This window comes from Salmo salar, chromosome ssa15, assembly GCF_905237065.1.
Source record: "Salmo salar chromosome ssa15, Ssal_v3.1, whole genome shotgun sequence".
In the NCBI taxonomy this organism is placed as follows: domain Eukaryota; kingdom Metazoa; phylum Chordata; class Actinopteri; order Salmoniformes; family Salmonidae; genus Salmo; species Salmo salar.
Window position 1 is genome coordinate 16,192,874 of NC_059456.1, and position 14,794 is coordinate 16,207,667.

Consider the following 14,794-nt stretch of genomic DNA (forward strand, 5'->3'; position numbering starts at 1 on the left):
CCTCCCTCTCTCTCTCTCTCTCTCTCTCTGCCTAGACCGTTTTCTGTCGTTCCTGACAGACAGAGATAGCACAGACAGCTCGTGCTGTTTTCACCGGACAAAGTACTACCTTGTAGTGCTGCTGCTCCAGTTTCAGCTGTTCTGCCTGTGGCTATGGAACCCTGACCTGTTAACGGGACGTGCTACATTGTATTGATGGTGGTGGTAATGATGATGATAGTGATAGTGATAGTAATTTAGTGATAGTGGTGGTAGTAGAGCGATGGAGAGGGGGAGACAAGGAGAGGAGGAGACCAGGAGAGGAGGAGACTAGGAGAGGAGGAGACTAGGAGAGGAGGAGAGATGGAGAGGAGGAGACTAGGAGAGGAGGAGACCAGGAGAGGAGGAGACTAGGAGAGGAGGAGAGATGGAGTTGAGGAGAGGTGGAGAGGAGGAGACTAGGAGAGAAGGAGACCAGGAGAGGAGGAGACCAGGAGAGGAGGAGAGATGGAGAGGTGGAGAGGAGGAGACTAGGAGAGGAGGAGAGGTGGAGACTAGGAGAGGAGGAGACCAGGAGAGGAGGAGAGATGGAGAGGAGGAGAGGTGGAGAGGAGGAGACTAGGAGAGGAGGAGAGATGGAGAGGAGGAGACTAGGGGAGGAGGAGAGATGGAGACCAGGAGAGGAGGAGAGGTGGAGAGGAGGAGAGATGGAGAGGAGGAGAGGAGGAGAGGTGGAGAGGAGGAGAGATGGAGAGGAGGAGACCAGGAGAGGAGGAGAGGTGGAGAGGAGGAGAGGTGGAGTGGAGGAGACCAGGAGAGGAGGAGAGGTGGAGAGGAGGAGACCAGGAGAGGAGGAGAGTTGGAGAGGAGGAGACCAGGAGAGGAGGAGAGATGGAGAGGAGAGGAGAAGAGGTAAAGGCCATTGTGCAATGGCGATAGCAAGATATAGAGGGATAGAGGGAGGAGAGGTGAGGAGAAGAGGTAAAGGCCATTGTGCAATGGCGATAGCAAGATATAGAGGGATAGAGGGAGGAGAGGTGAGGAGAGATGGAAGGAGGAGAGATGGACTGATGAGAGGTGAGGAGAGATGGAGAGAGGAGAGGAGAGGAGAGATGAAGGGAAGAGAGGTGAGGAGAGATGGAAGGAGGATAGATGAGGAGAGATGGAGGGAGGATAGGAGAGATGGACTGATGAGAGGTGAGGAGAGATGAGGAGAGGAGAGCATATGGAGCCCTTCACCTCAGCCTGTCCAGGGAGACGAGATTACTCTGCACTCACACTCACCCTCTCTCTCTCTCATGCACGCATGCAAAAACGCACACAGGCACGCAAACACACACACACGCACACATACACACACACACAAGCTGGATATTTGAGTCTTAGGATGGGTTCCCTACTTTTGACCAGGGCTTGTAGGCAATAGGGTGCAGACTTAGAGAGCATGATTGACAAGCAGCTAGAAATAGATAGACAATTATGGAGAGACGGAGAAGGAGAGAGGGAGGAATGGAGCAGAATACTGATAGGATGAGGTTTAGTTGTTTTCTCTGGTTTTCAGAAAGAGGCTCTATTGTTTGCTTTGAGGCGTTGGCCTGAATGGGCACATCGAGGTCATGTGACAACATCAAAACATTCTCTCTATACAGTGGCTTGTGAAAATAGTCATCCCCTTGGCATTTTTCCTATTTTGTTTCCTTACAACCTGGATTTAAAATAGATTTTTTTTGGGGGGGGTTGTAACACTTGATTTACACCACATGCCTACCACTTTGAAGAAGCAAAATATTTTTATTGTAAAAAAAAGAAGAAATAAGACAAAAAACGGAAAACTTGAGCGTGCATAACGATTCAACCCCAGGTCAATACTTTGTAGAGCCACCTTTTGCAGCAATTACAGTCACAAGTCTCTTGAGGTATGACTCTATAAACTTGGCACATCTAGCCACTGGGATTTTTGCCCATTCTTCAAGGCAAAACTGCTCCAGCTCCTTCAAGTTGGATGGGTTCCGCTGGTGTACAGCAATCTTTAAGTCATACCACATATTCTCAATTGGATTGAGGTCTGGGCTTTGACTAGGCCATTCCAAGACATTTAAATGTTTCCCCTTAAACCACTCGAGTGTTGCTTTAGCAGCATGCTTAGGTTCATTGTGCTGCTGGAAGGTGAACCTCCATCCCAGTCTAAAATCTCTGGAAGACTGAAACAGGTCTCCCTCAAGAATTTCCCTGTATTTAGCTCCATCCATCATTGCTTAAATTCTGACCAGTTTCCCAGACCCCACCGATGAAAAACGTCCCCACAGCATGATGCTGCCACCACCATGCTTCACTGTGGGGATGGTGTTCTCTGGGTGATGAGAGGTGTTTGGTTTCCGCCAGACATAGTGTTTTCCATGATGGCCGAAAAGCTACATTTTTGTCTCATCTGACCAGAGTACCTACTTCCATATGTTTGGGGAGTCTTTCACATGCCTTTTGGCGAACACCAAACGTGTTTGCTTATTTTTTCTTTAAGCAATGGCTTTTCTCTGGTCACTCTTCCGTAAAGCCCAGCTCTGTGTAGTGAATTACTTAAAGTCTTCCTATGAACAGAGACTCCAATCTCCACTGTGGAGCTTTGCAGCTCCTTCAGGGTTATCTTTGGTCTCTTTGTTGCCTCTCTGATTAATGCCCTCCTTGCCTGGTCCATGAGTTTTGGTGGACGGCCCTCTCTTGGCAGGTTTGTTGTGGTGCCATATTCTTTCAGTCTTTTAATAATGGATTTAATGGTGCTCCATGGGATGTTCAAAGTTTCTGATATTTTTTTATAACCCAACCCTTATCTGTACTTCTCCACAACTTTATCCCTGACCTGTTTGGAGAGCTCATTGGTCTTCATGGTGCTGCTTGCTTGGCGGTGCCCCTTACTTAGTGGTGTTGCAGACTCTGGGGCCTTTCAGAACAGGTGTATATATACTGAGACCATGAGACAGATCATGTGACACTTAGATTGCACACAGGTGGACTTTATTTAACTAATTATGTGACTTCTGAAGGTAATTGGTTGCACCAGGTCTTATTTGGGGGTGAATACATGTGCACGCACCACTTATATGTTTTTAATTTTTAACATTTCTTTGAAACAAGTTATTTTTTTCATTTCACTTTGCCACTTTGGACTATTTTGTGTTTGTCCATTACATGAAATCCCCCCAAAAATACATTCAAATTACAGGTTGTAATGCAACAAAATAGGAAAAACTGAAGGGGGATGAATACTTTTGCCAAGCACTGTATCTGTCTCCAGCCCTCCGTATCTTCTCTAACCCTTCGGCTTCTTCACTACATCTCTCCAGCTCTCCCTCTATCCCTGAATCTTGCTCTATCCATCCATCCATCCATATTTCATTCCTTCCCTCCAGCTCTCTCTCACTGTAAATCCCAGTGGTCCAATCTGGTCTTCCCTGTATTAATGTGAATGGAATCACAATCAGTGTTGAAAAGACTGTCTATAGATCCAGTATTGTGTGTGTGTGTGTGTGTGTGTGTGTGTCGCACAGTGAGAGAATGAACAAACGTTTCAGCACCAGAAAAGAACAGATGCATCATAATAAAACAGACAATCCTAGGTCATTCATCCCTCTCACCCTCCTCTCTCCCTCTTTCCCTTTCCCTCTCTCCCTCCCGATCTCTCTCTCTCTCTCCTTCCATCCTCTTTCTCTCTTCTCCCCCTCTCTCTTCCCCCCTCTCTCTCTCCATCCCTCTCCTGTTCCACCTCTCTCACATTGTCTTTTCTTGCCTCTCCTCTCTTTCTTTTTCTTTCCCTCTCTCTCTCACTCCCTCCCCACTCTCCTCCTCCCTTTTGTTTAAAATGACTAAATAGCCTATATATATATTTTTAGAGACCAGCTGGTTATTATACATGTAGAGACCAGCTGGTTATTATACGTGTAGAGACCAGCTGGTTATTATACATGTAGAGACCAGCTGGTTATTATACATGTAGAGACCAGCTGGTTATTATATATGTAGAGACCAGCTGGTTATTATATATGTGGAGACCAGCTGGTTATTATATATGTGGAGACCAGCTGGTTATTATACATGTAGAGACCAGCTGGTTATTATATATGTAGAGACCAGCTGATTATTATACATGTAGAGACCAGCTGGTTATTATTCATGTAGAGACCAGCTGGTTATTATACATGTCGAGACCAGCTGGTTATTATACATGTAGAGACCAGCTGGTTATTATATAAGTAGAGACCAGCTGATTATTATACATGAGGCGGAAACTGGTGGAAACTGAGCTGCACTTCCTAACCTCCTGCCCAAATGTATGACCATATTAGAGACACATATTTCCCTCAGATTACACAGATCCACAAATAATTCCAAATCCAATCCAATTTTGATAAAATCTCATATCTATTGGGTGAAATACCACAGTTGCAATCACATCAGCAACATGTGCGGCCCGTTGCCATGAGGAAAGGGCAACCAATGGAGAACAAACAACTGTAAATACCACCTATATTTATCTGTTTATTTATTTACCTTTCACATTAAAACGTCTTGCACAATGCTACAGCACTGTACATATATATATATATATATATATATATCCAATAACGTAACATTTGAAATGGCTATATTGTTTTGTGAGTGTAATGTTTACTGATTGTTAATTTCCCTGTTGATCAATGTTCATTCCATTTGTTTTGGCAATGTAAACACACAGTACCAGGCAAACGTTTGGACACAACTTCAAGTATTTTCTTTTTTACTATTTTCTAAATTGTATGATAATAGTGAAGACATCAAAACGATGAAATAACACATATGGAATCATGTAGCAACATGTAGAATCATATGGAATAATGTAGAATCATATGGAATCATGTAGTAACATGTTGAATCATATGGAATAATGTAGAATCATATGGAATCATGTAGTAACATGTATAATCATATGGAATCATGTAGAATCATGTAGTAACATATAGAATCACGTAGAATCATGTACAATCATATGGAATCATGTAGTAACATGTAGAATCATATGGAATCATGTAGTAACATATAGAATCACATAGAATCACGTAGAATCATATGGAATCATGTAGAATCATATGAATCATGTAATAACATGTAGAATCATATGGAATCATGTAGAATCATATGGAGTCATGTAGAATCCTGAACTAACATGTGGAATCATGTAGAATCATATGGAGTCATGAAGTATCATGTGGTAACATGTAGAATCATGTAGAATCATATGGAGTCATGAAGTATCATGTGGTAACATGTAGAATCATATGGAATCATGTAGTAACATAGAATCATATAGTAACCAAAAAAGTGTTAAATGAATCAAAATATATTTTATATTTTACGTTCTTTGCCTTGATGACAGCTTTGCACCCCCTTGGCATTCTCTAATGTAAAATAGTACAATAAATAAAAACCCTGAGTAGGTGTGTCCAAACTTATGACTGGAAATGTATGTTTCCCAAGCAATAATTAAATTGAACAAGAGAGAAATGAGAGAGATAACAGAGAGAAAAGAGAGAGATAACAGAGAGAGGAGAGAGAGAGATAACAGAGAGAGGAGAGAGAGAGATAACAGAGAGGAGAGAGAGAGAACAGAGAGAGGAGAGAGAGAGATAACAGAGAGAGGAGAGAGAGAGAGATAACAGAGAGAGGAGAGAGAGAGAGATAACAGAGAGAGGAGAGAGAGAGAGATAACAGAGAGAGGAGAGAGAGAGAGATAACAGAGAGAGGAGAGAGAGAGATAACAGAGAGAGGAGAGAGAGAGATAACAGAGAGAGGAGAGAGAGAGATAACAGAGAGAGGAGAGAGAGATAACAGAGAGAGGAGAGAGAGATAACAGAGAGAGGAGAGAGAGATAACAGAGAGGAGAGAGAGAGATAACAGAGAGAGGAGAGAGGGATAACAGAGAGGAGAGAGGGATAACAGAGAGGAGAGAGGGATAACAGAGAGGAGAGAGGGATAACAGAGAGGAGAGAGGGATAACAGAGAGGAGAGAGGGATAACAGAGAGGAGAGAGGGATAACAGAGAGGAGAGAGGGATAACAGAGAGGAGAGAGGGATAACAGAGAGAGGAGAGAGAGATAACAGAGAGAGGAGAGAGATAACAGAGAGATAACAGAGGGAGGGAGATAACAGAAAGGGAGAGAGAGAACAGAGAGAGATAACAGAGAGGAGCGAGAGAGAGAGAGCAAGAGAGAGAGGGAGCAAGAGAGAGAGCGAGAGAGAGAGGGCGAGAGGAGAGCGAGCTTGTAAGAGTTGACAGAACATTCATATAGCTGTGCATCTCCTATCTGTTCATTGTCTCTGTATTCTACATGTTCCTCTATTCTAGTTATTCTAGTCATGCTAATATCTGTTCCTTGTCTCTGTATTCTACATGTTCCACTATTACGCACGCCTCTCGGAAGAGGGAACGCAACACCCTGCTACAACTCAACTCTCCGTGGTGTGAAAGAGGTATGGGACTGCAGGTGGAGGTATTGAGGTATGGGACTGTAGGTGGAGGTAAAGAGGTATGGGACTGTAGGTGGAGGTAAAGAGGTATGGAACTGCAGGTGGAGGTAAAGAGGTATGGGACTGTAGGTGGAGGTATGGGACTGTAGGTGGAGGTATGGGACTGTAGGTGGAGGTATGGGACTGTAGGTGGAGGTATGGGACTGTAGGTGGAGGTATGGGACTGTAGGTGGAGGTATGGGACTGTAGGTGGAGGTATGGGACTGTAGGTGGAGGTATGGGACTGCAGGTGGAGGTATAGAGGTATGGGACTGCAGGTGGAGGTATAGAGGTATGGGACTGCAGGTGGAGGTATAGAGGTTTGGGACTGCAGGTGGAGGTATAGAGGTTTGGGACTGCAGGTGGAGGTATAGAGGTTTGGGACTGCAGGTGGAGGTATAGAGGTTTGGGACTGCAGGTGGAGGTATAGAGGTTTGGGACTGCAGGTGGAGGTATAGAGGTTTGGGACTGCAGGTGGAGGTATAGAGGTATGGGACTGCAGGTGGAGGTATAGAGGTATGGGACTGCAGGTGGAGGTATAGAGGTATGGGACTGCAGGTGGAGGTATAGAGGTAAGGGACTGTAGGTGGAGGTATAGAGGTAAGGGACTGTAGGTGTGAGTATAGAGGTAAGGGACTGTAGGTGTGAGTAAGGATGACAAAGGCAGAGAATAACCGTTTACAGGGAATTTATTCCATCACACAGTAATTTTGGGGAAAAGGGGCTGGACGGAACCAAAGCAAAGAAAGTAAATATCAAAGCCCCCACTCCTATCTTACCTGCCTACCCACTACTGACCTAACTAGCACCACCTGGTACAGTAACCAATATACAGGGGATGGTCTGCCCAGGTCTTACCTAGTGTGCATAGACAGTAAACTACTACGGGTTATGTATGCCTGCAGGCCTCTTGCCTAAGCACTCCCTAGGTGCCCTCCCCTTCCCCCCTGGGAACAAATGAAACAATAATACAAACTACTTTACAACAAAACCTGAGAAAAAACAAACTAACTCAGGACATTAAAGAAACTCTCTCTGAGCACCAACCTAACCCAGAACATAAATCACCTCTCTCAGCAACAACTAACATAGTACATAACAAAGCATCTCCTCATCTCTCTGAAAAAACAACTAGCATATGATTTACCCTTCTGCCATCAGCCTGCTCGCTCAGCAATCATCTGCCTCCTTCTGATCAACTGGCTTATAAAGCTTCAGAAGGAGTTGGTAATTGGATACAGCTGTTTTCCTGACGAGGGGGGCATGGTCAGCTCTCCAATCATCAATGGGGGCCGACCAATCAGCTGCTTGGGGAGAATTTCAGGAAGACATTTCCTAAAACACACACTCACGAATACACAAACAACCACACAGAAACTGGGGAACATAACGTCCGCTATTCTAGGTATGTTATTATCTGTTCTTTGTCTCTGTATTCTAGATGTTTCTATTCACAGCTTTATAGAGTGGTGCCAGAGGAGATGTCTGCCATTTTAAGGTCAAATCAAATCAAACTTTATTTGTCACATGCGCGAATACAACATGTGTGGATCTTACTGTGAAATGCTGACTTACAAGCCCTTATTAACCAACAGTGCAGTTCAAGAAAGAGTTAAGAAAATATTTACCAAATTAACTAAAGTAAAAAAATTATAAAAAGTAAACACATCCAAATAACAATACCGAGGCTATATACAGGGGGTACCGGTACCAAGTCAGTGTGTGGGGGTACAGGTTAGAGGAAATTTGTACATGGTACATGTAGAGTGGGTGAAGTGACTATGCATAGATAATAAACAGCGAGTAGCAGCAGTGTACAAAACAAATGGAGGAGGGGGGGTGTCAATGTAAATAGTCCGGTGGCCATTTCATTAGCTGTTCAGCAGTCTTATGGCTTGGGGGTAGAAGCTGTTATTAAGGAGCCTCTTGGTCCCAGACTTGGTGCTCCGGTAACGCTTGCCGTGCGATAGCAGAGAGAACAGGTGGGTGGCTGGAATCTCTCATCTGTTCTTATTAATGAACTCTTGATGAGGCACTTCCCTCTCCCTCCCTCCATCTTCCCCTTGTTTTTTCTCTCCCCTCTCTCCCTCTTCCCCCCTCTCTCCCTCCCCTCTCCCCCCCCTTCCACACTCCCACTCTCTTTATCTCTGAAGAGAGAGTCTTGTGGTCCAGGTGCGTAGATAAGGGACTTAGCTCCATTAAACAGAGCTCCTCTGAAGAGACGTCTGTTATCTGATCTAGAAACAGTGGAGGGGAGTGGGGTAAAGCTGCTGTGGGGACTGATCTGATTCAGGATCAACCCCCCTGAGACACACACACACATACAGTGCATTTGGAAAGTATTCATACACCCTTGACATTTTCCACATATTTTTTTTTTTTTATGTTACAGCCTTATTGTAAAATGGATTAAATTATATTTTACACAGTACTCCATAATGACAAAATGAAAACAGGTTAAGACATTTTCTAAAAAATGAATAACAAATACCTTATTTACATAAGTATTCAGACCCTTTGCTATGAATCTCGAAATTGAGCTCAGGTACGTACTATTTCCATTGATCATTCTTGAGATGTTTCTACAACTTGATTGGAGTCCACCTGTGGTAAATTCGATTGATTGGACATGATTTGGAAAAGCACACACCTGTCTATATAAGGTCCCACAGTTAACAGTGCATATCTCGAGCCCCCCTCTGTTCCGGTCTCGACCCCCCTCGGTCTCGACCCCCCTCGGTCTCGACTCGGTCTCGACCCCCCCTCTCGGTCTCGACTCGGTCTCGACCCCCCTCTCGGTCTCGACCCCCTCGACTCGGTCTCGACCCCCCCTCTCGGTCTCGACCCCCCCTCGGTCTCGACTCGGTCTCGACCCCCCCCACCTCTCGGTCTCGACCCCCCTCTCGGTCTCGACCCCCCCTCGGTCTCGACTCGGTCTCGACCCCCCCCACCTCTCGACTCGGTCTCGACCCCCCCTCTCGGTCTCGACTCGGTCTCGACCCCCCCCTCTCGGTCTCGACTCGGTCTCGACCCCCCCTCTCGGTCTCGACCCCCCCTCGGTCTCGACCCCCCCTCTCGGTCTCGACTCGGTCTCGACCCCCCCTCTCGGTCTCGACTCGGTCTCGACCCCCCCCTCTCGGTCTCGACTCGGTCTCGACCCCCCTCTCGGTCTCGACCCCCCTCTCGGTCTCGACTCGGTCTCGACCCCCCCTCTCGGTCTCGACTCGGTCTCGACCCCCCCTCGGTCTCGACTCGGTCTCGACCCCCCCTCGGTCTCGACCCCCCTCGGTCTCGACTCGGTCTCGACCCCCCCTCTCGGTCTCGACTCGGTCTCGACCCCCCCTCTCGGTCTCGACCCCCCCCTCTCGGTCTCGACTCGGTCTCGACCCCCCCTCTCGGTCTCGACCCCCCCTCTCGGTCTCGACTCGGTCTCGACCCCCCTCTCGGTCTCGACCCCCCCTCTCGGTCTCGGTCTCGACCCCCCCTCTCGGTCACGACTCGGTCTCGACCCCCCCCTCTCGCTCTCGACTCGGTCTCGACCCCCCTCTCGGTCTCGACCCCCCCTCTCGGTCTCGACTCGGTCTCGACCCCCCCCTCTCGGTCTCGACTCGGTCTCGACCCCCCCTTCTCGGTCTCGACTCGGTCTCGACCCCCCTTCTCGGTCTCGACTCGGTCTCGACCCCCCCCCTCGGTCTCGACTCGGTCTCAACCCCCCATCCTCTCGGTCTCGACTCGGTCTCGACCCCCCCCTCGGTCTCGACCCCCCTCTCGGTACTCGACTCGGTCTCGACCCCCCCTCTCGGTCTCGACTCGGTCTCGACCCCCCCCCTCTCGGTCTCGACTCGGTCTCGACCCCCCCTCTCGGTCTCGACCCCCCCTCTCGGTCTCGACCCCCTCCAGTCTTGGTCTTAACCAAGAGTGGGGGCTAGACGAATTTTTACTTGTTCTCGGTCCCGCTCTCGGTCTTGGACTTGACTAGTTTTCACCCCCCCTGTCAGTCTTGACTTGGTCTCCCCATCCCCTCTCGGTCTTAGCCTTGACTCAGTCTCACCCCGATCTCGGTCTGGACTCAATCTCCAGTCTTGCACTTGGTCTTGACTCGTTCTCGCCAACCCTCTTGGTCTTGACTCGGTCTGGTCCCAGATACAGAGACATAGACCCATCGACCCATACCCATCAACCCAGACCCATCAACCCAGAAACATAGACATAGTTCGAGACACAGAGACAGTGTTACGTTCGTCGATGGAAGGATTGGACCAAGGTGCAGCGTGGTAAGCGAACATTTTAATTTATTAAATGAACACCGAAACAAAAAACAAATACAAACGAAAACGTACGTTCAGTAGGGCATACAGCACAGTACCAAAAACAAGATCCCACAAACTAAGGTGGGAAAAAAGGCTGCCTAAGTATGATCCCCAATCAGAGACAATGATAGACAGCTGCCTCTGGTTGGGAACCATACCCGGCCAACAAAGAAATAGAAAAACTAGAATGCCCACTCAAATCACACCCTGACCTAATCAAATAGAGAAATGAAAAGGCTCTAAGGTCAGGGCATGACACAGACCCAGATACACAGACACAGACCCAGATACACAGACATAGACCCAGATTCCTAGACAGACCCAGATGCATAGACATAGACGCATAGACATAGACATAGACCCAGATACATAGACCATAGACATAGACCCAGATACATAGACATAGACATAGACCCATAGACATAGACCCATAGACATAGACCCATAGACATAGACCCATAGACATAGACCCATAGACATAGACCCATAGACATAGACCCATAGACATAGACCCATAGACAGACATAGACCCATAGACAGACATAGACCCATAGACAGACATAGACCCATAGACAGACATAGACCCATAGACAGACATAGACCCATAGACAGACATAGACCCATAGACAGACATAGACCCATAGACAGACATAGACCCATAGACAGACATAGACCCATAGACAGACATAGACCCAGATACATAGACCATAGACCCATAGACATAGACCCATAGACCCAGATACATAGACAGACATAGACCCATAGACATAGACCCAGATACATAGACCCAGATACATAGACAGACATAGACCCATAGACATAGACATAGACCCAGATACATAGACCCAGATACATAGACAGACATAGACCCATAGACATAGACATAGACCCAGATACATAGACAGACATAGACCCATAGACATAGACATAGACACAGACTCGGACACCTAGACACAGACTCGGACACCTAGACACAGACCCGGATACCTAGACACAGACCCGGATACCTAGACACAGACCCAGATACCTAGACACAGACCCAGATACCTAGACACAGACCCAGATACCTAGACACAGATTCCTAGACATAGACCCAGATTCCTAGACAGACTCAGATACATAGACCCAGATACACATACATAGACCCAGATATATAGACCCAGATACACAGACCCAGATATAGACCCAGATTCCTAGACATATACCCAAATACATAAAACCAGATACATAGACATAGACCCAGACAGTCCATAGACCCAGATACATAGATAAAGACCCAGACAGTACATAGACAGTACATAGATATAGACCCAGACAGTACATAGACATAGACCCAGACAGTCCATAGACATAGACCCAGACAGTACATAGATATAGACCCAGATACATAGATATAGACCCAGACATAACATCGATAAAGACCCAGACAGTACATAAACATAGACCCAGACAGTCCATAGATATAGACCCAGATACATAGATATAGACCCAGATAAATAGACATACAGTAGACCCAGATGCAGACATTCTGTTAATAGCAGCGAATGGTCACAAACACAGAAACGCATGCATGAACGAACACACGCACGCACGCACACACGCAAAAGCACACACACACACCAGACAGCAGCGTGGTGCTGGGACAAAAAAAATAAAAAAAAATCAATTTGACGTGCCCACGCTCCAGTGGATTCATTCCAACAGCTTTAACTTACAACTGTTCAGAGAAAAACAGAGCTATCCTCTTCTACAACTCTAATAGCATCAAGTAAAATAACATTATAGAGACTATCAAACATCCAGCTATACCCATAGAATAGTATAAATGCTAATATCACCCAGCTATACATACAGAATACTGTTAAAGCTGATATCACCCAGCAATTCATACTGTAATGGTTGTCCAAAGGAGTAGACCAAGGTGCAGCGTGGTATGTGTTCACCTTGATATTTATTTTAACTCTGAACACTTAAACAACAGAATAAACAATGGAAACGACCATCACGTCTTGCAGGCTTTACAAAGCAGTACAAAAAATAAGATCCCTCAACTCAAGGAGGGAAAAAAGGCTGCCTAAGTATGGTTCCCAATCAGAGACAACCATAGGCAGCTGCCTCTGATTGGAAACCATACCTGGCCAAAACATAGAAATATAAACCATAGAATGCCCACCCCACACCCTGACCTAACAAAATAGAGAAATAAAGCGTCTCTCTCAGGTCAGGGTGAGACACATACAGAATATTATTAATGCTAATATCACCCAGTTATACATACAGAATACTGTTAAAGCTAATATCACCCAGTTATACATACAGAATATTATTCATGCTAATATCACACAGCTATACATACAGAATATTATTAATGCTAATATCACCCAGTTATACATACAGAATATTATTAATGCTACGATCACCCAGTTATACATACAAAATATTATTAATGCTATTATCACCCAGCTATACATACAGAATATTATTAATGCTAATATCACCCAGCTATACATACAGAATATTATTAATGATATTATCACCCAGCTATACATACAGAAAACTGTTAATGCTAATTTCACCCAGTTATTCCCATGGAATATTATTAATGCTAATTTCACCCAGTTATTCACACAGTATTGTTAACCTCACTAGGGTAGGGGGCACTATTTTCACCTCCGGATGAAAAGTGTGCCCAAAGTAAACTGACTGCTACTCAGGCCCAGAAGCTAGAATATGCATGTATTTAGTATATTTGGATAGGAAACACTCCAAAGTTTCTAAAACTGTTAAAATAATGTCTGTGAGTATAACAGAACTGAAATGGCAGGCGAAAATCTGAGGAAAATCCATCCAGAAAGTGCCATTATTTTGAAATGGCTGTTTTTCCAATGAAAGCCTATCCACCATTTAAAGGGATTGAACCCAGATTCCATTACCTATGGCTTCCACTAGTTGTGAACAGTCTTTAGACATTGTTTCAGGCTTTTATTCTGAAAAAATGAGGTACAATGACAACTTTGAGTGAGTGGATAGTGGGATGTCCCCAGAGCTCTTTGCTGCGCTCAACCAAGAGTGCGCCTTTCTTGTTTTTCTTTTATATTGATGATGCTATTGTCCAGTTGACTAAACATGTCCAGTTGAAATATTATCCATTATTTAGGCTAAAAACAACCTGAGGATTGATTATAAACATCGTTTGACATGTTTTTATGAACTTTACCGGTTCTATTTGGAATTTTCGTCTGCCTTTTGTGACCGCATTTGAGTCATTGGATTACTGAACAAAACGTGCCAACAAAATGGAGATTTTTGGATATAAAGAGGGACTTTATTGAACAAAACAAACATTTATTGTATAACTGGGAGTTTTGTGAGTGCAACCATACAAAGATCATGAAAGGTAAGTGATTCATTTTATTTATATTTCTGACTTTCGTGACTAATCTACTTGGCTGGTAACTAACTGTATGTAATGTTTTGTGTGCTGAGCGCTGTCCTCAAAAGCATGGTTTGCTTTTGCCGTAAAGCCTTTTTGAAATCTGACATGGCGGCTGGATTAACAACAGGTTAAGCTTTATTTTGATGTATTACACTTGTGATTTCATGAAAGTTAAATATTTATAGTAATTTAATTTGAATTTGGCGCTCTGCAATTTTACCGGATGATGGCCATGTGGGACGGTAGCGTCCCACACCCCCTAGAGAGGTTAATGTAACACAGCCAGCCAGCTATGCACACAGAATACTGTTAATAATAATGTCACAAATCAAATCAAATTGTATTGATCACGTACACATATTTAGCTGATGTTATTGTGGGTGTAGCGAAATGCTTGTGTTCCTAGCTCCAACAGTGCAGTAATATCTAACAATTCACAAGAATACACACAAATCTAAAGTAAAAGAATGGAGTTAACCTGTCTGGGCTAGGGGGCAGTATTTTCACGGCCAGATGAAAAACGTACCCAATTTAA